Source organism: Sciurus carolinensis, chromosome 5 (genome assembly GCF_902686445.1).
Source record: "Sciurus carolinensis chromosome 5, mSciCar1.2, whole genome shotgun sequence".
NCBI lineage: Eukaryota > Metazoa > Chordata > Mammalia > Rodentia > Sciuridae > Sciurus > Sciurus carolinensis.
The window spans coordinates 153672097-153693755 of record NC_062217.1 but is presented as its reverse complement, the minus strand read 5'-3'; positions in this window follow the sequence as shown (position 1 = coordinate 153693755).

The following is a 21659-nucleotide window of genomic DNA, read 5'->3' as shown; positions in this document are numbered from 1 at the left end:
CTGTAGAATCAAGGCTCTTGACAAGAGTGGACTTCTAAGTAGCAGTAGTCATTCTCCACCTGTATGATCCTGCCCACCAATGCTGTTCTTTCTCATCTTCCACATAAAAGACATGGCAGAAAGACCAGACAGCTCTATCCCTCCAAGAGGGAGCTTCTTTATTCCCTGTGATGAGGGTTGGTGAGATACCAATAAAAATCCTACTCGGTTATTTCCTATCTTCAGTAACTCCTCAAACCCCAGATTTGCCTTTATGTTCTGGGTGGGATTCATTGGCAACTTTTTTCTCTAGCTATGAGCAAGTGGAAAGACAATGACCAAAGCCTCAAGTATAAACTAGACTCTGTAAAGTCAGGTGGGATCCTCTAAATGTACCACAATCTCCACTTATATCAAGTCTTCATTTCTTTCCCCTATAATTATTTTTGTGCTTTATCAAATACTTCTTTCCTGGGGCCAACAGAGTCTCAGTCCCAAGTGTTGAAGTTGGGCTTGTTGGAAGGTTTACTTTACAGACAGGATATGAGTGCTTTGTTAGAGTGGCAAACACATTACCATAAAGCAAAACCAATGATGCCGTTCCTCCACTTAACTATGTCATGGTGAAGTCATTTTAAATGAAAAGTCATATCTTCTGCCCTTAAGATCTACAAAAAGCACAGGTACATCGTTTACTAGGTTTGTGGTAATTAGGGTGTGAGATCAGCAGCCTATGGGGCAGTACTAGGTTAAGGAAGGAACTCATGAAATCATCTTTGGTTTCCTTCCTTTCCTCAAGAATATCCTTATTTCACACGATCTCTCACATCACCTGCGCCTTGTGCCATCTTACATGCATAGTGTTTGCACACACACAAATGTATACACACTCACAGGAGCATAAATACATATGTGATCTGTTCCTTCACCTGGCAAAAGTCACACTTATCTTCCATAGCAACATCCCCGATTTTTTCCCCTCCTCAAAGTCAACCCTTCTTTCTCCCATCTCCATGGAATTAACTCCATGGAATTATTCTCCCGTCTCCATTACACTCCCATGTAATGTAATGATTAGCTCATTACATGAATTTTTTCACATGAATTGATGGCTTATCAAATATCACCAGGACCATCTAAGATTATGTACTAGTGTTCATTCTGTGACCCTAGCCCTAGAAGGTTTTGATTTGTTAAGAGAAGGAGCCTTGTGTTCTTGATAATCGCCATTCTAATTGGGGTGAGATGAAATCTTAGGGTAGTTTTGATTTGCATTTCCCTTATTACTAGAGATGTTGAACATTTTTTCATATATCTGTTGATTGCTTATACATCTTCTTCTGTGAGTGTCTGTTCATTTCCTTAGCCCATTTGTTGATTGGATTATTTGTATTCTTGGTGTAGAGTTTTTTGAGTTCTTTATAAATTCTGGAAATTAGCGCTCTATCTGAAGTATGAGTGGCAAAGATATTCTCCCACTCTGTAGGCTCTGTCTTCACATTGCTGATAGTTTCCTTTGCTGAGAGAAAGCTTTTTAGTTTGAATCTATCCCAGTTGTTGATTCTTGCTTTTATTTCTTGTGCTATGGGAGTCCTGTTAAGTAAGTCTGATCCTAAGCCAGCAAGTTGAAGATTTGGACCTACTTTTTCTTCTATAAGATGCAGGGTCTCTGGTCTGATTCCGAGGTCCTTGATCCATTTTGAGTTGAGTTTTAATCAAGAACACAAGCAACAATAGGTGTTGGCGAGGATGTGGTGAAAAAGGAACACTCATACATTGCTGGTGGGGTTGCAAATTAGTGCAGCCACTCTGGAAAGCAGTATGGAGATTCCTCAGAAAGCTTGGAATGGAACCACCATTTGACCCAGCTATCCCACTCCTTGGCCTATACCCAAAGGACTTAAAATCAGCATACTACAGAGATACAGCCACATCAATGTTCATTGCTGCTCAATTCACCATAGCCAGATTGTGGAACCAACCTAGATGCCCTTCAGTTGATGAATGGATAAAGAAACTGTGGCATATATATACAATGGAATATTACTCCGCAATGAAGAATGATAAAATTATGGCATTTGCAGGCAAATGGATGAAATTGGAGAATATCATGCTAAGTGAGATAAGCCAATCTCAAAAAACTAAAGGACAAATGATCTCGCTGATAAGCGGATGAGGACATATAATGGGGGGTGGGAGGGGTTAGCATTAGGGTTAGGGTTAGGTTTAGGGTTAGGGATAAGGAGTGTGGTAAGAATGGAGGAAAGAAGGACTGTATAGAGGGAAAAGAGGGGTGGGAGGGGTGGGGGGGAAGGGAAAAAAATAATGAATCAAACATCATTGCCCTATGTAAACGTACGATTGACTCCATGTACAAATAGAGAAACAACATGTATCCCATTTGTATACAATAATAATAATAAAAAAAATAAAATGACATCAAATATTAATAGAAGGCCACCTTAAAAGTAAATATTAAAATGTACCAGATTTAGAAATAAAATACTAAGAATTATAAAAAAAAAAAAGAGAAGGAGGCATCTAGAGAAGAAATATGTGATTAAAATCAAGACCCAGATGCCACTCCCATATTTTTTATGGAAAAATATTATGCATTTATTTGTTAAAAAGGAAAAAAAAATCATAGACAGAGATGGCCTGGAACCTGCCTTTTAAAAAAGATTTTAATTTTATTTGTTCTAATTAGTTGTACATGACAGTAACGAGTTGAGAAAATGCATGCTATCTTTTCTTCCCCTAAATATGAAATGTCCTACAGAATGTAGGACATGGACTAAGTAATTTGATTCCAAAAGTGGGATGTGGAGGAGTGAATTAAAAATAACTCATTTGATTTTTTAATATCTACTATGCACGAGGTGCTATGCTAAGTATTTCTTATACTTTGTATCTCTTTCTCACATAAAGCCTGTAAAACTGAGCCAAGGTTGCACAAAGCTGCATAAGCTGATTCTGGGCCCACATTTTCCTGTTGTACCTATAACTGCCTTCTGGAAATTGCCTGTGAAATGGCAAAGTTAGGTCAGACAAATGGGGGAAGTAAAAATAAAGCCCTTACAAACATGACTACTTTTTTTCCCCCCAAAAAAATTTTGTTTTAATTAGTTATGCATGAATACCTCTTGAATTTTGAGAATTTCCTTCTCTACTGTAGTAAAAAGCTAATTTAGGATGAATATGAGGATTTATGTGAGACTTGAACGAAAAGATCAAGACAGAATTTTCTAACCTGTGAGCCTCCCAGTCACAGAACAGGGACTACCATAGAAAAGGGAAGATGACCAACTATTTAGGAGCCCATATCAGGGGATTCCAAGTCTGTAGCAGAAACATTGGAATGATGATTGTTAAGGAACTTCCAAGTTTAAAGTTCTGTTTTTGCTAAATGTAAATAATGGTTCCCAAACTCTCTAGATTTTATCTGCCTGTACTGCGTCCCCAAGCTGCTGTTATGCTGACTGCTTTGATGGCATTAAATAACTTTTCCATTGTAAATTCCAGGCTTGTTGTCTTAAACAGTGATGAACCTAGACTTTAGTTTTTGAGTACTTTTGTAAGAAACTTTAGAGAAACTCTTAGAGACTCCAGTCTAGCATGTGCTTCTTGGTCACAGTGATTATAAAATAACTGTCTCTTTGAAATCAAAATTTCAGTCAATATAGGGAGTAGTTTTGAAAATTTTTAAATAAAAGATGTAACAAACTTTAAATCCTTCAAGTCTTCAGCAGGCTATATTCCGCATGGCCTCTAAAAAATACTAAGTTTGATAAGAATGAGGTCTAGCTTCAAATAGGAGAAATCTTGGATTTAGTATACTTTGAGTCACTTTTCACACACAAAAAAAAAAAATCAGAAATTCGGACAAAACAATGTCTTTAATTCATGAATCATGAGCTAACCTTAGAAGTTTATTTAGAACTTGTAAAGACCATAGATATCATGACTTGACTATTGTTCTTTTTGTACTATCTGCACACATATTCACAAGAACTTATAACTTACTGCATGTAGCACTTCCTAATCTCTACTTTGCATGATGCTTTCTTGTATTTCTGTAGGATGATATTATTTGAAATGGCGTGCTGCTATTTGCAATATTAAATATGATCAGCTTCCTTTGGTTGTCTGTAATGGAAAATAAACTGAAGCAAAAACAGAGAATCCACTAGGAGGTCTCCAGAGTGAGCACCAAGCAGAAATGTCAGTGTTCACAGGAGGATCATCCTTTTTTTGATGTTTGTTTGTTTGGTTGTTGCTGCTGCTGTTGTTTTGACTTTAGAGGTACATCTACTTCATTCATCCCATGCTCCCTTCAGATCAGTTTCACATAGCTCCGATTCACTGGGAAACAAAAATCAAAATTAAATAATAAAGAAATACAAAACAGCAGACCATAAATCTGCCAATATAAACCCAGCCACTCAGAGAATTTCAATTGCAAAGTCTCAGGAAAGAAAATCGAATTGTCTGGATTGGTCCAGGTGCCATCCTGAAGCCCAATCTTCCCCAGCCAGAATGAGCCATGTTTTGTAAAGATGGCTTCCAGGAGCTGCCAAGTGAGGTGTGAATTGGAAAAGAAGGCGCAATTCCCAGAAGATCCACAGAGGTCTTTCTAGACAATGAGTTTAAACCAAGAATGACAAATAGCATTGTGTGTGGCAAACAATGGTTGTCAAGTCAGACTCCTTGAGTTTAAATCCTAGGTCTGCTCCCTGATAGCTGTGTTATCTTGTCTTGGGCAAATTACAGAACCTTTTTTGCCCTAGCTTCCTCCATTTGTGAGATGCAAGTAATATGATATTGACCTCACGTGGTTATTGTAAAGATTAAGTAAATATCTAAGTACTTGGAAAAGTGTCTTATACATAGTGTGCACAGTGACCATTGGGGAATGTTAGCTCTTTTTCATTTTAAACTCTGATGATTATAACATATCCATAGGTCATTTTAAAAGAGAAAAAAAGATAAGAAAAAAGACTAGTTTTTAAGTAAAAACCATATTCAAATATACAAATCCCATCAATTCTTTGCCCTCCCCCCTCCTTTTTTGTTTGCTTCAAATATAAGTAAAAGAAAATCCAAGGAAGAAATTCACAATGATTCTTGCACCCAAATATTTACACTGTGCTTATTTTCTGTGTTCCCTGCTAGACCTTGACCATAGATAGAAGTAATTTATGTGACTTTAATTACAGCACAAGTATAATTGTGGACTCAACTTCTCTCATACTTATATTAAACATTTTTTCAAGTTATAACTTAACTCTATTAGCTATTTTAATGGTTAAAGAATACTCCAAAAGGTTATTTTATCATAATTTTATTCCATTCACCATTTTCCTATTGAAATATTGCTGGATTTGTTTCTTTCTTTTTGTTTTTATAAATAAAGATTTAGTAGTCAAATTGTTTTTAAGAGATATTAGTAATGTCCTTTATTAATAAATATTGATTCCAAATCATTTTTTCTAATTAAAACATGGCTTGCAGAAACAAATTGAAGAATTATCTATGAACAGAAAAACCCAAGGAATAGCATAAATAAAATAAATGGTAAAGTCTTTTTAGAGAATTCACATACTATTTTGAGACAAGGTGAGGTATCACCAGATGTCCACCTTATAAACATTTGCTGAAATTTACTATTATATTGAAAGTACCAGCCTCAAACATCAGCTTCACTGATGTGGATTTGTGTGAGAGAGCCTAAATAATATTCAAAAATAAATTTTAACTAAATTTGTTAATTTCGAAAATCTATATTAACTAACTATAAACAAGTGCTTTAAACAATACCATGGCAGTAAAACGAGGCCAGTAATGAAACTGGTCCTCAAAATGTTTTCCACCTTCATCTCTTTGATAAGGATGGTGAGGATAATGATGAAGGTGATGAAGATGATAAAGACAACATTGCTTACTTTCTGACTTTCTGCCACTTATCTAAGCACCTTCTATGTTTTCATTCTTTAACCCTCACATGTTTATGAGGCCAATGCTATTTTAATGCCCATTTTGCAGATGAAGAAACAAGCTTAGGCTCAAGATTATCCACATCTTATGTGGTGCCTGGATTGGTTCCCAGACAATTCAAATTCAGAATCCACTCTGCTCTTCCACCTTTGATAGAAACTAACCATGAAATTATTAAATTGCCTGGGAGTGCTGTAAAGTCATTTCATTTAGCATTTATCAAGTACCTATGTGATCAGCATGCAGGATGTATTTTATAGAAGCCATTGAAAAACATGTCAAGCCATTCACCTGGTTCTGTTTAGGCAATTGCCTTAGTCTGCTCAGGATGCTGTGATAAAATACCGTAGACTGTATGGCTTAAATGACAAAAAATTATTTTTGGCAGTTGGGGAGACTGAGAAGTCCCAGATGAGGCTGCTGCTACTTTGGTTCTTATTGAGAGCCTTCTCTTGACTTGCAGATAGCTGCCATCCCTCTCTGTGCCCATAGGGTCTTTTCTCATTGCATTTGCATGTGGTGTCCCTTATTATAAGAGCATCAATCCCATGAGGGTTGCACCTTCTTGACCCCATCTAAGCCTCATGACCTCCCAGAGGCCCATCTCCAAATACCATCACCTTGGAAGTTAGAGCTTCAACATATGTATTTGGAGGGAGCACAACTAAGTCCACAGCAGAATAATCTTACAAGGTAAAGTTGTACTTTCTTCATCATCCCCCCAAATTAATTATCTTATTTTTTTTTATTATAAACAAATGGGATACATGTTGTTTCTCTGTTTGTACATAGAGTAAAGGCATACCATTTGTGTAATCATAAATTTACATAGGGTGATGTTGGTTGATTCATTCTGTTATTTTTCCCCTTCCCCCCACCCCTCCCATCCCTCTTTTCCCTCTATACAGTCCCTCCTTCCCCCATTCTTGCCCCCCTCCTTAACCCTCACTCTAACCCTAAAACTAACCCCTCCCATGCCCCATTATGTATCATCAAACCCAAGTCACCAAAATTCAGAATGAACAAGGAAATATCACAGCAGACACGATTAATTATCTTATTAAGAATGTTAAGGAAGACAGTCCAGGTTAGGAGTGAGATTTTGTTCTTCAAGGTCCCTATTATTTCTATCATATTGTGATGACTCTGAGTTACTTCTCTGTAAGTTAGCACTTGGGGAAGTTGAAACTTTATAGGCAGCAGTTGGTTATAATTCTAGACTCTTCTCTTAATATGAAACTAATATAATAACCTCTATCTCTGAAGCCTTTTGCCATATCTGAGATCAGAATTATGATGCCTTGTCATTTGTATTATCACTGGTTGATTCTTCAAAAATAACTCATTCTAGATGAAATGGAAAATTCAATATATTGGCATGCTGCGTGTATCCTGATTTTGTTAATTTATTTTTTCAGATATTTTTAAGGGCTTCCCTGGCCCAATTGAATGTGGGGTTAAAGACTCTCAGCTCTTTGATAAAGAGGTGAGCTATAGACCATAGAAACATGGCATATGATGTCTTTTGAGAACATATGAAATGAAGATATTATTTTTGAACCTCTATTGTAAGTCAATGAAGTTTAATTTATAGAAATGTGATTTATACACATCCTTCTAGGAGGACACCTACAGCAAAAAAGTGAAACAAGCCCATATTAATGAGGCAATTGTTACAAAGAATTTAACAATATGAAGATCTCATTGCACTCTTGAAAGTCAGTTCTCATAGAAGCCTGCCCAGAGATTCACATTCAGGGCATAGACAGGCACAGTGTAAAATCCAAGACACATGACCTTGGGCACATTTTGCTAAGGCCCATTATCTTTTCTGTAAAATAAGCAAATATTGGTATCTTCTTGTTGCATCATCTGCAAACCATAGGGTGTTTCTTGTTATATAAAAGCAGCCCTTTAAGAAATGTGAGACAGCTGAGAATCAGGAACTCAGCCCACCTAAACTAACATCTCTGGGTAAATTAAGAAAAGGCACCTCCTTTGGGATAGACAAAGTAGAAAAAGGCACTTTCTTGGAGCTTCTAAGGCCCTGCTGGAACAGGACTCTAGGAGAACAAGGATGGATTTGGTTTCCATATGCTGTATTGGCTTGAAGCCCATAAGCAATGTGCAAACTGCACAAGACAATGTGGCGGCTTGTACAGGGTTAACCGTCTCACTCCTGATCAGGAAGTTTGCTCAAGGGACATCCTACTACTAACGGTGACATGTACTGTAGTTCCATAGCAGGTAGGGAAAAGAACTATCCTGTAAACTGAAAGCCTATCTTTCCTTTCTTTCAATGTTTCAACTGCACCTTGCAAGGAATGTTCATGGAGGACGGGAAATATTTCATGGGAAGGGTACTGTTTTTCTTACAACTCACATCAGGCAATCAGAAATTCTCCACACCAATGGTGTGGACTGGTTAAGGCAGACTCTCAGCTGCTGGTTCCAGGAACAGAGCAGATCCCACCAGGTCCCTCTCTCCTGTGTGTGACAGAGGAGAGAAACTGCATCTTAGCTATTGCAAATATTGAAATGTTTCTGGCATAATGAGAGCCCACTCCGAAAGTTTATTATGTTATTTAACAAGCTTATAATTTCATCAATAAAGACCATTTCTGAAATTGCTAATTAGTGAAGCATTTGTTGTTGTTGTTGTTTGAATTGGGAAAGGAATATCAAAAATGCTTGAAGTGGTCGCCTTTAAAGCGCCCTGATTACATGGCTAGCTCGCCACTCTCAGAGTACAAATTCCTGTGGAAACCGACTAAATCTGAGTTGCCACCTAGGAAACAACCATGCACACAAAACATTGAAAACATGCGTGCACGTATAATGCCCTGTCACGCTCAAGGACGAATCACAGACGGAGCAAATAATAGTACTGCCACTGTCCTAGTGGGAAAATTGGAGGATATAATGCATGCAAAGGCTTACCCTAGCAGCCACTAAAAATAAGCTCTCTCACTTGCCAGGTTTTGTATTTCACTGCAGAGAAGACATTTATTGTAAGATGCACCTTTATTTTCTATATTTCAGAAGGGAAACAAAAACATCCCCCAAGATGGGGAGGTCAGTGGGAAAGCAGTACTGAAAACCATGATGCTCAAGGGTCCCATGTTCTAAAAAGGGAAGGATAAAATAAACCCACCACGCACAAAGGGATCCCAAGGAAACATGCATGTCTCCAACCTGACACCAAGCAGAAGGAAGGGAAATAAAAATCTCCTCTGTTCTCATCAAGCACATAACAGGCTTAAAGTCTGAACGCAGACTATGAGTGCTGTCCAACACTATTTTAAAGTGGTCTCTGGAGTGTGATGCCCCCAATCGACGGACAACAATCAATGTAAATACTCTCCAAAAAAAATTCAATCCAGGCAGACAAAGTAATTGTGAGACAATGTTGATTTTAAACACATCGTCATATCGGAAAAAAAATTATGTGAAAAATAGGTGCAGATTATAACCAGTGAAAATATGATTTATTTATTTTTTGTTTACTTGCACTAGTCTCTAGAAAATGGATTTCCTTAACAATGGGCACTGAAATGCTATTGAACAGTTAAGTATATTCTGGGCATCGTTAAATAATATTGATTGACTGGATCTATTTGTGGTGCCAGAAGAACTGGGATGGGTACAGTGGAAGGAGCTAATTTCAAAGCCGTATCCCAATATCTCAGTGGCATTGAACTCACCTGACTCAAAGAGAAAAGCCTTCCTTTGGCTGATTTGTCATCAATTTTCTCTAATGGAAAGGAAACCCTTTGGAGAGAAGGCCTCTAGGAAGCCTTTTTTATAATCCGAAGTTCTTTCAGGTTCATCCTTTGATTCTCAGCAGATCTCCAGCAGATGTTTCTGTGCCTCTGAAGTACAGTTGTTGGAGTTTGAACTTGATTAAGCTGTCACTCAAAATTGTTGTTTATATCATCGATCCAACATCAAAAGACTGCCATGCCATGGATCTGATGTCAAGAAGTTTCAGAGTGACAGCAGGAGCAGATGGAGAATTGCATCCTGGATGTTCATTTGTAAACGACTCTGAGGTTTCCACCTCAAGAAACGAATCAGGACTAGCTGTGGGAAGTGCAGATCTTCAGATTAACCCCAGGACATGTACAGAGAAAACAATAGATTGTTTTGAGTTGGGTAACAGTTTGAATTAGTAGGTTTGAAAAATAACTGGATATAAAAGCATTTGATTGCCTAAAAAAAAAAAAAAAAAAAAAAAAACTTTTTTCTTTTGTAATAATTTTAGAGTAGCAGAGATAATAGAGTTCCCCAAACCCCTCACCCAATTTTTCCCAACATTCATGTCCAACTTTACCACACTACGTTTGTCAAACTAAGAAAACAACATCAATATATTCAGTCTTCTAAAATAGTAGGTATATACTGTGAAGCTCAGACATTGTATGAATACAAGTGAGATCTATGTATAATAGCCAAGTTTTGTATGAAAACCAAACTGGATCTATTTCTCTTATTGTTTGTACTATTTCCCACCCAGCCCACTACCCCGCTACCTAACATTTGGATAAAGAGCTTCTTAACCCAAGAAGACCCAAATTAAGACTAAACTCTTGCATGTTCTGTTCTCACTATGATGGAAATACTCTTCTCTAAACTCTTATTCTGTGTACTGGGTGCTACATAAATTCATATCCATTCATATTTTGATCCACATGAATAATGAATTTATTCATAAATGCATTACAAACTTAGAGTTTGGAATATAAAAAACATGTGTTTGTATCCTGTTCTTCTCTCTACCATAATTGCATGATCTTGAGCAAGGAGGAAGAGTTCTACCACCCTCTACCTTATTAGAGATGTGAATATTAAACTCTCTTACCTCTGGACACAGTACAGGACCAATAAGTATTAATGATAATTACTAATACTGCTATTACTATGCAGAACAAGGATTGGTCACCATGGGTCAAAACTGTTCCACTGCTTATTTTGGTAGACTTTTGAGCTAAAAGTGATTTTTACATTTTAAATGGATTAGAAAGACTACTTTGTGACAGGTAAAAATTATACAAAATTCAAACTCAGTGTCCATAATTAATTTTATGTCAACATAGCCACATTTATTGATTTGGGATTTGTTTATGACTGCTATTAAGCTACAGGGTCAGAGCTGAATTGTTACCACAGGTATCACAGGGCCTGCATAGCTGAAAATATTCACTATCCATACCTTTTCAAAAAAAGTTTACTAATTCTTAATCTAGAAGCTTTGTTTTCCATGTCTCTCATGTTGACTGATATAGAATAATAAACATGTCATATTTATTTATTTATTGGTTTGTCTTAGTTATTTAACTAGCTATGAATAGTAGCTGTCTTAGTTCACTGTGGCTCCTATAACAAAATACCATGAACCAGGTAGCTTATAGGCAACAAAAATTCATTTTTCATGGTTCTGGAGGCTGGGAGATTCAAGATCAGAGGGTTTGTAAATTTGGTATCCACCAAGGGTCTGTTTTCTGGTGATAGAGGGCAACCTCTAACTGCCTACATGGTAGAAGGTTCCAGAAGCTCTGTGGGATGTCTTGTGCAAGGGCACTAATTCCATTACCCCTATCAACATCATCATACTGGTGATTAACTTTCAATGTAAGACTTTGGGGAGGCACAAATATTCAGACCATATCACTACCTAAAGGATACACAGAGCATAACTAGGCCCACTCTGAACCGAGGTTTCTTCATCTTTTAAACAGAGGTACTAATAAATAATATCTATTTCACAGAATTCAAGAGGATTAAAGGAGAACGTAGGTGAAGTGTTTATCAATGTTTCAGTTGCAATGTGTTCAACAAGAGTGTGTTTTGCTCTGACCTTTTCTATCTGATTTTTCCAGATATGGAAACCCCTTATCAGAGAGTTCAAATCTTAGTCAGTCTGTTCTTAAGCTGAGTTTGCTACGCTAGCAAATGCCAAGTGGTCAGCTTCTAGTATGTATGCCTAATGCTTGCAGACACTAAAACACTGATTAAATACAGGTCCTAGAGCAGTACTGGCACAGGGTCATTTCTCAATTACTATTCATTGATTAATGCATTCTTACTTTCAAGTTGCTCATCAGGGACTAATTGGCAGAAAATAACTTTTCTTAAGTTAACTGAAGTTAATGTGCTGCTTCTTTTATCTTGCTTATACACCTGAGAGCATGGGATCCATCAAATCCTAGAATACTAAGAGTTAATATTTTCATTATTTGGAAATATTTATTGAGCAAAATACCAGGCAGAACGTTATTCGCTGAGAATAAAATAATGAGCTCAAGCAAACATGAAGGAATTTCCTGTCTCGTGGGAAAATAGGCATTATTGATAGGTCATCAAGGGGCACACTATATCGTCCCTTTGTTTAATGCTATGGAAAAGATATATAGGGGCTATGGAAGCCTTTGAGTTATTCAGGAGTGGGAAAGAAAGATGAGCTGGAGTTGACTATGCTGCAAAAAGGAGATTTAGAGTAGAAAGAATATTATATATGATGATCCTGTTGCAGAAGGGAGGACAAGGACCTGAAATTTGCCAGACTGAGGGGCCACAGTCATTTCAGGGAGGTATGCTGGAGACAGAGCAAAGGGCTGGGCCCCAGAGGGACTCGACCAACTGCTAACTGTTCCCTTTGGATTCTAAGAGTAATGAATGGCTATTTGGGTGCTTTTACCATCACCCTGGCTATCTTGCTGCACAGGGAAAGGATTAACTTATTAGAAATAATTGATAAGTGCCTACTACTAGGGTTCTAAGCACTGAGGACACACAGTGAAAGAAGAATAAAACAGAAAAATATCCTTGTGCTCAAGGAACTTGAACTTTTTAGTTCATATAAGACTTAGTTCACATAAGAACCATGTTCTGCCCGTCAACCTTTTTTTTTCCCATTGTGATTCCCCTTCACACATACATATATACATCCATACAAGGAGTCCTTTAACTACTGTTTACCTATTTAGCCCTTCCATGAAATTCTAATACCACTAATATCACACACACCTGTTCAGGTACTGTATGCATAGAGGCTGTATGCTTATCTGCAGTTATTCAAAAAAAGTAAGCAGTCTGACTCCCTACCCCCAAATCAGTGTTCAATCCAGATGGCAGGGTCACTAGCACTGTGAATGCATAGGATACAAGTGGGGACTTACGATAGAGAAGTTTCTATTTGGGGATAGTTGATCAGATCTTAACTACCAGGTGACTTGTCACACATTAATTCTGCACATCTGTCACTGCCTTGATTAAAAATGATAAATTAGTAATGTTTGTGTTAGCTCCTTGCCATTGCCCAATTTGTTTTCCTGACCCATCTTCCAATTTTGCATGTCTGTTAACCTCAGTATTTCTTTAAATCTTTCCACTATCCTTACTTCTTTAGTCAAAAACTCTGAGCTTTATCTGCTTAATGACTTACTTTCAAATTATGCCTTATTAGAATAAATGTATAAATTTTAGTGATTCCACAAGCCATTTTACGTCAAGTCTAACTCTGTCTAAAAATGTGCATTTATTTCATTTAGTTCATCAGCTTGCAAAAAGAATTATATTATCACTAAGGAAAATAATATGTATACACCATGAGCATGGAGTAGTTTAAGTAATAAAGGAAAGTTCAGGAATGTGGATAGTTCATTTGTATGCAAGTATGCTAGGCATTGTGCATATTTCAGTGAAGAATTAGTAAATGACTTCATTAAATGCAAGATAATTGGGAAACACCAAAAAGGGTGAATTCTAAATTGCTTTGCAAACTCTATATAGACATGTTGAGCAAATCATATTTTAGGCTGCCAGTTTTTAGTGCTGTAAAATGCATTACAAAGTGCTGGTCATATATCTTGGATTTTGTTTTCTCTGTGTAGAATTAAATTCCAGATTTGCTTTGATCTCACTCTTGTATTTACATCTTGCTCCTTTGTTTAAACTGTCTTCTTTTATTTACAATATGCAGAAAGGGAAGCAGGTTTAAGTCCAATTACCATAATTTCTGCTTGACTTATGTGCACTTAAGCAGTTTAAATCTTGTTTTGGTGACAGGAGATTTTTCCTTCAGGATTCCTCAATAAATCCTTCCAAACCTGATGAATAATTTGATTCACAATCAGTCCCTTTAGTACACAAAATACTTAGGTTCCTCGATCTCACTAAGTTTGGGGAGTAAGCCTCGCATCGGGAACGCAATTCAACAGAAGAAACATCCTCTGGATGTGCCAAGTTTGTGCCATGTCAAACTACTGTAAACAATTCTCTTTTTTCTCCGAAAATGTCATGAATTCTCAACTGCTGAACTGCATGCAAACTCTTTAGCTTGAAGTTACTTCAGGTTTTTCATGAAGAGGCTCCCAACTTTTACTGACTTCTACGCTATTACCCTCAAGTCAAATTTGAGGCTTCTGTGGGATCTTTCTCTGATCCAGTCCATGCCCTTGGTTGTGCTGTGTATCCTGTCTGGTTTACCTTTGTGTATCTCCCTGCCAAATCTACTCATCACTTCAAGCCTAGCTCAAATTTAAACTTCCCTTGACCAGTGCAGCTCATATACATGCAATTCTCTAAACTCTCGTGAAAATTTATTAGCGTTCATTTATTTTGGTCAAAATTCTCACATACATTTTTAACAAAAATTTCTCATTGGAACGTTCAAAGTGGTCTATAAATGCAAGCAGCATCACTATGCAAATGTGAATTCTGAACATTGCCTCTGGTAGTTTAAAAATATATCCACATTCTTTCTTCCAAAGGTGACCCTAGTTTCCATTCTCTTGTGTGTGGGCTGGACTTAAGGAACCATCACTAATGTGTAGAATAGGACAGAAGCAACAGCATCCCATCTGGGCTACTTCATAGTAGGCAGTTGGCACTCAACTTGCTTTCTCTTGAGTCACTCGTTTCAGGGAAAGCCAGCTGCCATGCCTTGGAGACACTGAAGAAAGTTCTATGAAGAGGTTCATGTGTAGAGAAATACCAAGGCTCTTGCTAACAGCCATGTGAGGCACCATCTTGAAAAGAGATCCAGCTTCCCCTGTCAAACCTTGAGATGGCTAAAACCTCAGCTCACATGTTGATTGCAACCCAATTAATCTACATACAATTTCCTAATTCATGCAAACTGTAAGATGAAATTTTTTTATAATTTATTTATTTTGATTCATTGTTAACAAATGGGGTACAATTTGTTTCTCTGGTTGTACATGAAGTAGAGTCATACCATTTGTGTAATCATATATGTACATAGGGTAATGATGTTTGTCTCACTCTGTTATTTTCCCTTCCCCTCAACCTTCCCACCCTCTTTTTTCTCTATACAATCCATCCTTCCTCCATTCTTGCCTCCCTCCCACCCCCCATTATGTATCATCATCTGCTTATCAAAGAGATTGTTCGGCCTTTGGTTTTTTGGGATTGGCTTATCTCAGCATGATATTCTCCAACTTTGCAAGATGATATATTTTTTAAAAGGTGAAATTTGTTTGCAATTTGTTATGCAGTTGTAGGTAAAAATATAACTTCCTTTATATAGCTTCCTTTCCTCTTTCCCTTTCATCTGTCTACATTCTACCCATCACCAAAGTCTGCCATTTTTTCCTCCAAAATGTATCCAGAAATCATGGACTTTTCTTCATCTCACTGCCACCCTCAGTTTTAGCTCTGACTTCCTATCCCATCCAACCCTAGTTTCATGTTTCATTTCTTAGTTCTCCTTCACCCTCATTAAGTCCCTCAGACTGAACTCAGAAGGACCTTTATGCAACTGTAGTGTTGCTCTGCAAGAACTGAAGAGGATTCCAATAGTCCTAAAGATTCTTGTTTCCTAGTGTAGAGGCTTAGTATAATCTCTGCACTTTGAGGATGAGAAAGACAAGGGATATGATGATTTTCCCTCTTGTGATTAAGTTACATTAAATGACAATGCTAAAGGGCTTTTGCAAGTCTCATTGAAATCCCAAGTGAGTTGATTTTTAGGGGGGTCAGAGGTGGTTATGCTGAGTGAATCTGACCTAATCAAGTGGATTCTTAAAAGGAACTGGGCAGCTCCTAAATGGAGAGGATTGGAGCGTGAAAGAAATTCTCCTGCTCATTTTGAAGAAGTAAACTGCTGTGTTGTGGAGAGGTTCATGTGGCCAGGAATGATGGGTGTTTTCTAGTTGTGGAGGGCATCAGTTCTCATAGCCTTAACTTAATTCTGCCAACAACCGGTGAACTCGACAAGGACTTTGTGCTTCAGATGAGATCATAGCATCAGTGACCCCTTGATTTCAGCCTGTGAGACCCAAGCAGAATATCTGACTGTACTATACTTAGCCTACTGACCTGCGGAAATCGTGCTACAATAAATTTGTCTTTCTAGCTGCTAAGTTTGTTAGGCAGCAATTGAAAACTACTGGATGTATGGAGGCCTGCACCACCCACAAGGACATGAGTGCAATCCATTGGGATAATTCTTGTCTCATATATTTGATCCAACAATTTCTTCTTCACCCTGTCGTGCCTGAATCCAAGTTGGAAAGTTATTTGTCATGCAATCTTCACAAAAGACTCTCATTTAATTAAGATGTAATTGGGTAGCTTTTACAATGTTTTAGACACTGGAAACTTCAGAAATAGAGATTAATTTAATGCTCCTAACAGTCCTGGAGAGTCCATAGGCTTAGTAACCTTGTCTCAGAGGTGAGGAGACTGCACCATGGTCCCAACCACCAAGCACCAGGGCCAAAAGGAGAGTCTTGCTCATCACAAGCCACCAGCCAAAATTCACTTAGGAGTGACATGGTTTTTGGTATTGAGAATGTAGTTGAAACTGTAAAGTGAAGAAAATAGAAAAACTTAGAATGTGTGAATCTGATCTCAAGCTCATGTGACATCTTCGAGGGTTTTTTCCTCAATATATTTAAGATGAACAACCAAAACACTTACTTTTGCCTCTAAGTCAATGCACGATCTGGTCTTTTCCCCTACGTGAAGATTCATTCCACACTCCACAATTGACAGTTTGTGATCTCATAATTCGACAGTCAACAAAAATAAACCAAAAGCCTATGAGGTTTAAACCTCAGTTATACTGACAAATCTCTGTATACAGAGCAGGTATACAGAGAATATTTACTGTGTGCTAAGTCAGAGAATTCAAGAATTATAAGGTGGCTCCCACTCAAGCTGACAAGAGGAGAGGATGAACTTACAAATGTTTAGAGTATAAATTGATGAGCATGAGCTGGAGAAATACAAATCCCTGCAAAAGCAATTTTGACATTTTATGTGCGTACTTGTCCTCATGCAAAAACGAAAAGAATATTTTTTATATTTTTTGTTTTCTAGTGCTGAGGACCAGACTCAGGTCCTCATGTATGCTGGGCAAGTGCTCTACTACTGAGCCACATCCCCAGCACTGACACATATTTTCTAAACCACAGCTCTCAGTAAATGTTAAAGTACCTAACTGTCCTGTTTTGAATGGGAATGGGCTACACAGGAAGTGGAACTTTCTAGGCTAAAATCAAGACAGTTCTGGGCAAACAAGAATGATTGGTTACTCTTGATATGTTCCATCCCCCAGAGTATACACAATCAAACATCTAGACTTGTATATACTTCCCTGGGTATAATCAGAGTAAGTTCCATAAAGCAACAATGACTGTTACGGCATGTATTAAATTCCAGCATTTTCTTTTCCAACACATTCCTTTTGAGAATGATGTTCCTTGCCTACTAATTAATTTCAAAGTGTCCTAGTTGATTTTGATTTGTAATTTGAAAAAAAAAAATGATCAAAAATTCCGTATTCATTCATTATTTATGTTTCTTAATTTATAAACTTTGTACAAGGACAAACTGAACATTTCTATTTCACTTTCCTTTTCTTGGGGGGTGGCGAGAGGGGAAAGTCAGTTTTATTGAAGTACGGTTTACATAGAGTAAAAGTCACCCTTTTATAAACTATGAGTTTTAACAAATGCATATAATCATATGATTACCCCCCAAATCAGGATACAGGATAGTTCCATCATTCTCTAGAAACCACTCCATTAATTTTGTTATCTTTGAAATGTATTGCATTACTTTTGCTTTCATTGCGCTATTATTAAAATATAGTAAATGTTGAAAAGATGTTAACTGTCATCTTTGTTAATCAATCTTTGTTGCTAATTTTATTGCTAATTAATCTTTGTTGCTAGGCTTGGAAAAGCAAGGGGCTGGTTGGTTGAGCTATCCAGGCATATGTTGTTAGCTGTTAGTGGGCGTTTGCAACAGTCAGGTTTGGCTTTCAGCAGACAGGAGGGCAGAATTCTGAAATTGCTACCAGAGATTTATTGCTTTGGTCCTATAGGGCGTTTGTCCTTCTCCAAGTGTTGGTGAGCGGCACATTCAGAGAATATGATCTTTACTAAGAAAAATACCAGGTTTTTACTTAAAGTATAATCAAGTTCAAGTATTTCCTAAGGGCTACTATGGCCCAGCACTCAGCTAGATGCTCCAAAGGCACAATAAAAAGCCATTATCAATGGTATTTTGTCCCCAAGGAGTTTAGAGGTAAATCAAGAATACAAAAGTAACATACAAAAGAGCAGGGAATACACTCAGTGCTTAGAGCTGATGATGTTTTAGAAAGGAAGTGCTAAGTATGAGCTGCCAGCGTCAGAGCAAGCTTCCCCGGGGTGAGGCTGAAACTCTCTGCACAGGGCATGGTGGGCTGTGCTGACCACATCCTACTTAATCTTGGTATCAGTAAGGATCCTCTTCAAAAGCATGGAGCAGTAGCCTTTTTAGATGTTCTTTGGAAAAAGAAAAGGGCTTTATTTTTCTTATATAATAAGAAATTCAGAGGGAGGGAGTCCAGGGGAGCTATAGGACCTCCAAGATGTCATGAGGTTCCATCTCCTGAATTTCTTGCGCTTTCATCCTTCATGTGAGCCAGTATTTTTTATATACGATCTCAAGATCTGTGATGCTTCTGATACTGGATACCTCTTCAAGTGCAGGAAAAATATATGACCACAACAACTAGTATAAATGTTCATAGCAGCATTATTTATCATAAGCCCTAAGGAGAAAAAAAATAATGACAAATGTGTGGTAACTTTATTTAGTTAAATAAATAAAGTGTATTCTATCCATCCACTGAAATATTCAGTCATAAAAGGGAGCAAAGTACTGGTACAGGCTACAACATCTTTGGAACATGCTAAGCAAAAGAAGCTAAAGACAAAACCCACATAGTGCACGATTCCATTTGTATGGAATCATAGAAGCTTTCTGAGAAACTCACCCAGAATCTTCAACTTGTATCTCATTGTTCAGAAGGAAGCCCTAGAAAGTTCCTAGCTACAGGAGAGTCTGGGGAGATGAAATTTGAGTTGAGCAGATTGTTATGACCTTTCTTTTGAAAGGAAGGAGATGGGAAGGCAACTAATACCATCAACCACGATTCTCCATGCAGACACCTCTGAAAGTGTCAGAGCCGAGAAGAGCTAAGGAGACATGGTAACTGAAGATAGTATACCCTGAATGAATTCTGGAGTGAAAAACACAGACTATTAAGGAGAGATTAAGAAATTCTGACCCGAGTACTATGTATATGTATATGAATGTGCCACAGAGAATTTCACTTTTAGGTATATTCTTAAAGCACCAATTTAAAAAGAAAAAAACTACAAAGGAAAAGTAGGAAGAGGAAGAAGAGGTGGACTGGAGTGGAGCAAATTGTATTCCAAGCCTGTGTGATTATGTCAAAATGAATCCCAATATTATGAATAACTGTAACGTACCAATAAAATATTTAAAAAGCATGGACTTTAGTCATAATATTTTATATATTAATATGTATATTTTGCAATAATAACATATCTGCTTAGTAATGATCACAATTGGCTCATTAACAGCAGAAATCCACTTGTTAATAATAAGGGAATATTAAGGTAACTGTCTTTGGGGGTAGATGAGGACTCTGCAAGATCTTTGAAATTTTTCTGCAAATCAAAAGCTATTCTAAACTAAAAATTTACTTTTACAAAATGTCAGAAAATCTTTCTGGTGTCATTTTTTATTGCCTTTTTCTTACTGTTGCAAAAACAGACTGAAAGTTTGAGAGGCTTATCAAGGTCAAGCAACAATTAAGAGCAGAACTACAGTCCAGGCCCACTCTTGTTGCGCTATATTGCTGACAGATGCATTGTTTTCCTAAGGAGAATCCCTCTGGAGAACTGGGGCAAGATCTAATGGAATTCCTAGTATCCCTGGTGGATGAGCTAATTTCTCCTGTGTGCTGCCCTGAGTGTTTTAGTTAGCAAAGGGCGCACATTGAACCATAGGTATAGAGGCTAAGAAAACCAAGGAAAGCACAGCCAGAGTAATTTATAAAAGAAATAAACATTTACAACAGCAAAGCTCTGAGCATTTAAAGCATCCCACCTGCTATTAGCTGTTTGCTAAGACCATAAACTCCATGAGGACCCTAAAACCTGGACTGCGACTTACACCCTTGGTAACACTCATAGTTCTTATTACATATTGAAGCACTTAAATGTGTTCACTGATTGAATACAGCTATCCTAACCACTGTAACCAGTAAATCACACCCTAAAACGTATGGTGTGGGAAAACCCAGACTGAAGTCCAAAGATTCCATGTTCTGAGATCCCTCATGCCTAGAGTTCTTTGCTTTTCTTCTCCCTTTTCTAATACACTTTAGCAATTTGCTGTAACATTATAAATCAAACCCAATTATTATTTTTTAGAAAATAATGTCTCTCTATTCTTTTTATTTTTTCCACAAATAGCCAGGATATCAAATTTATTTCATGTCTCAGATGATCAAGAGTTCCTTTTGGGACATTACTTGTCCGAAATGGTGGCCCTCTTGAAGTCCTTTCTCTAAAAAGGAGTAATTTTCCCATGTATTTGATCAGCAGTCATTCTCTGACTACCATTCTGTGCCAGACTCCATGCTAGGCACTGGAGATATAAAAGTGAGGAGACATAACTTCTCCTTCACAGAATGTAGATTTTTTTGGCAAGGAAAATAGGCAATTCATAGACGCCACACAATGATGATATGAATGTAATCCTGGAAATGCCCTGGTGGGGAGGATCCTACGAGAGGTGTGGAGAGCTTCTTCCAGATGGGTGAGCTATTCCAGGGTGTTGCACATTTAGAGAGCACACAAGATGAAAACCTCTTTCTTCTGTCTGAGCAGCTGGGAGACAAGGAGGAAGGTGAAAAATCTTTGCAAAAACTACAGTGACTAATAAAAAAATTTTCACACTACAGGTCTCAAAACCTTATTTCCAGCTCAGTGTTTCGGCAGAGAGAACAGAGCAGCTGTTTGGCTTCTACAGAGAAGTAAGACCCAAAAAGACAGAACAGGAGAGAATATTTGAGTCTCACAGAGCCAGTCTCTTCTCCCAACTTCACTAATCAGAAGTGTATGGGGCTCTCCTAGGACAGAACATGTGAGGCCACAGTGAAGACAAAGACAATGTTCCAAGAAATGATGATGAGGTTGGGGTAGGGCAGAAGAGGTGCACCTGAGAAAGTCGCAGGTCATGCTATGAAGGATGACTTGCATCTGAAAGGTCAATGTATGGTCTCATTTACAAAAGGGGGGTTTCTGGATGGGGACGGGGGAGGTTGTGAGCTCTAGGTTTGGTTGTTTAATTTT